This window comes from Arachis ipaensis, chromosome B04 (genome assembly GCF_000816755.2).
Source record: "Arachis ipaensis cultivar K30076 chromosome B04, Araip1.1, whole genome shotgun sequence".
In the NCBI taxonomy this organism is placed as follows: Eukaryota; Viridiplantae; Streptophyta; class Magnoliopsida; order Fabales; family Fabaceae; genus Arachis; species Arachis ipaensis.
Genome location: NC_029788.2, coordinates 52,500,616 through 52,503,774, shown reverse-complemented (window position 1 = coordinate 52,503,774; position 3,159 = coordinate 52,500,616). Strand labels below are relative to the sequence as shown.

Here is a 3,159-nt window from a genome sequence, read left to right as displayed (position 1 = left end):
TTTTAAATTTCTATATATATAAACAAAAATTTCTAATAGTTTTTATCTAAAATATAATATTTGAGAATATAATTATATATAATCCTGTATTTTTAATTAAATTAGTTAATTATTATAAAATAAAAATATACATATATAATAATACCATACAATAATTTTTAAATAATAAAAATTATCCTAAAACAAAATATAATTATATAATGAACCAAAAATATTGGGATAATCATAATTTCGAGTATTCATATATCTCAAACTAGAATAAGCATACTCATATAATGTACTTAGAGTTTACTACTACTAAACTAGGAATGACCAAAATATTATATCATATAAATGTATCTTCTAATAAAAGACATCATCATCAACCATACATCTTTCAATTTCGAACACTCTATCTTTGCCAATAAACTATCATGATAAATATCTCAATCTTCATTCACATCTCCAAAATTATCCTGCATAATTATATAAAAAAATGATTATCATTTGAAAAAAATGCAACAAGAAAAAAATAATTAACATATTAATCTTCTCACTATAAGAAAATCACTCATTCAACTACAGTTGAAAAGTCAAATTGCAACTTCAAAAATAACAAAACAAGCAAAGTGAATTTACACATGAATTTTGCACTCTAACAATCAGAATTTTCGGCATCATCATCATTCAATTAGTCACAACCTCAATTCTAACATCTTAATTCTTACCTCTTTTTGTCAATTTTCAACAAAATTCTGACAACACTTTAATCAAATTTACATGATCCACCATTGCAACAGAGACTTTGTTAATAATAACAAAGAACAACATCTAGAAGATTATAACATGTCAATAGATATTTAGATCAAGCAAATGGATCAATATTCAAATCAATCTTAAACTTTAACATCATTAAAAGTTTTCAGGTATTTTGAATGCATATCACTTACTTATAAAGGCAGTGACGAAGACTGGGCGAGCAGAGAGCAGATCAGCATTGGCGGTGTTCCCAGTTCCAAATGGAGACTTAATCTGAATCATTGGCGGTTACCATTCATGGAATGCATCAGATGCAACTGGATCTTAATGCTCAATCTGCAGCAAATCAATAATTCATCATCATAATAAATAACTTCAAACAAATTCACTACCAAATCGAGAATCAAATAAACATGCTAATTGTGTACATTCCAAAAATAATGTAGAAGCCATGTCACACCCCTAATTATTGCCTGCATTCATATTACATTACATATATTACTTTTGCAACTCAATCAAACTTAGTTCATTAATAGAGAACTATGATTGGAATCTTAAATTGGAATGAACAAATTAAAATAAAAACTGGACATATCAAAGCTGCATCCTCTGGTAATTATTAGAACCAATTGACCAACTCTAACTATGCCAACAATGGCCTCAACCATTAAAATTTGAAGGACTTTAAGCAGTGAATAGCTTTGGTTGTAGCTCTCTTCATTTCCCTTCAAATAAAATATCATTCAATTAAGTCATTTTCTGAAAATACTAATTGCAAGTCTTCATTGTCTCTATAAACTTGAACTAGAACTGCAGCCTTGTACACAAACATCCCAAATATGACCGGCACAAGTTGAAATTAACGATATATATTAATGCAAATGAGAATGTGTTCTGTCTAGTAATGTGCACTTCAAATATTTTATAGCATAAATTTCAAATTTTACCTAAAAATCAAAGAAATCATTGGTAAAATACTGATGGGACAGAACCGAAATACCATAGATTGCTGCTGGAATCACAAGCCTTGGAAATGAAAGGGACATGCTACAAGCCTTTATCAACAACTCCAATGAATCTTCTAGGTCCTCACTTCTTATACCAAGCTGCTATTTTCTTCTCATCCACATAGAGAAGCACCTACTTGAAAAGAAATCACATTCACTATAGAAAATTAAATAATGCAAATCAAACCTGAAAATGACTCCAATCTCATAACTCACAACAGCCTCCACATCATAAAGCAACAATAAAAATCATTGAGAGATTCAAAGTTACAATAAATACTGCAACAAAGTATACTAGTAAAAAGGTTTCCTTTTAGTCACAATTTAATATACCCTTCCCAATTCCCAAAGACGCCCTTCCTATAAGAAATATACTAGCAAATTCAAAGTTAAAAAGTTACTCAATAATCCCTAAAGACAACTCTAAAATTGGAACCAAAACTCCAACTCTGTTTGGCACTAAGGAATCAACTTGCTTTACTTGTAATCAAGCATTTCTTATAGCTGTCTTGTGTAAAAAAGTTAAATTAAAATAAGGTAGGTACATAGCTTAAAGGATTCCAAACCAGCTAACATGCTCGATAAGCTTATCAGCAAAGAACATAAAATTAAATGCAGGATAGCACGATGAACCTAAACAGTATTAAGATCATTACTGGATCATATCAATCCTCAGAGAAAGTAAGCAGCAGGCTGATCTTATGCTACCTGACCAAGACTAGCAGCGGCTATTGGCCGATCTTCGAACTCCCTAAACAGTAAGCTAATGGAAGCTCCCAATTCACTCTCAATGAAGCTTTTTGCTTTCTTTGGAGAGAAGACAGGGACCTTGTCCTGTCAAGAACAATCTTATATTCAGAATACATTGATCTAAGAATCAACACTTACCATTTCATGTCAAAGAATCTATACCTGCAACTTTGCTAGCTCATCCACAAATTCACGTGGAAATAGATCTGACCTTGTTGATGATAACTGCCTAAGCTTGATGAAAGTTGGACAAAGTTGCAACACACGCTCCCTTAACCACGACGCTATTTTTCGCCTTCTGCTTTTCTAAATAAAAATGTAACCAAACAAATTCCAATCAGCAAAAAACAAACACAAGTAAAACAGTCTTATGTCTGAATCTGAGTGCTGCAAGAAAGTTAAAATTGCTTTTCTAGCAGCACTAATTAATGAAGTGTAAGAACCAACCTGTTTATCTTCTGTGAAGCCTCTAATATATGCCCATTTTGCATTGTCCAATAGAACCCGAATACGCAAAGAAAGCACAAAAGACCAAACATCAATAGATCTCTGCCAAGAACTGTAATTCTCATTAGCCCAACTGAAGCCTTCGCCCGAGGGCAAAACCTTGAGCTCCTCCAGTGGTGGAAGTTCTTCAGAGGTTCTTGATTTCACTGCCTTGGTC

At 31.9% G+C, this 3,159-nt stretch overlaps 1 long non-coding RNA gene across 3 annotated transcripts; it reads right to left on the bottom strand.

Annotated features, from left to right (window-relative positions):
* Positions 203–2,734, bottom strand: LOC107636484. Of its 3 annotated transcripts, XR_002361077.1 has the most exons (5): positions 2,658–2,734; positions 2,402–2,579; positions 1,686–1,878; positions 930–1,074; positions 203–455 (listed from the first exon to the last, which is right to left on the bottom strand). It is a non-coding gene; the product is annotated as an uncharacterized LOC107636484 (long non-coding RNA). The 3 variants fall into 3 exon arrangements; XR_002361076.1 differs by having other exon boundaries at positions 2,402–2,717; XR_002361078.1 differs by having other exon boundaries at positions 1,739–1,878; positions 2,402–2,716.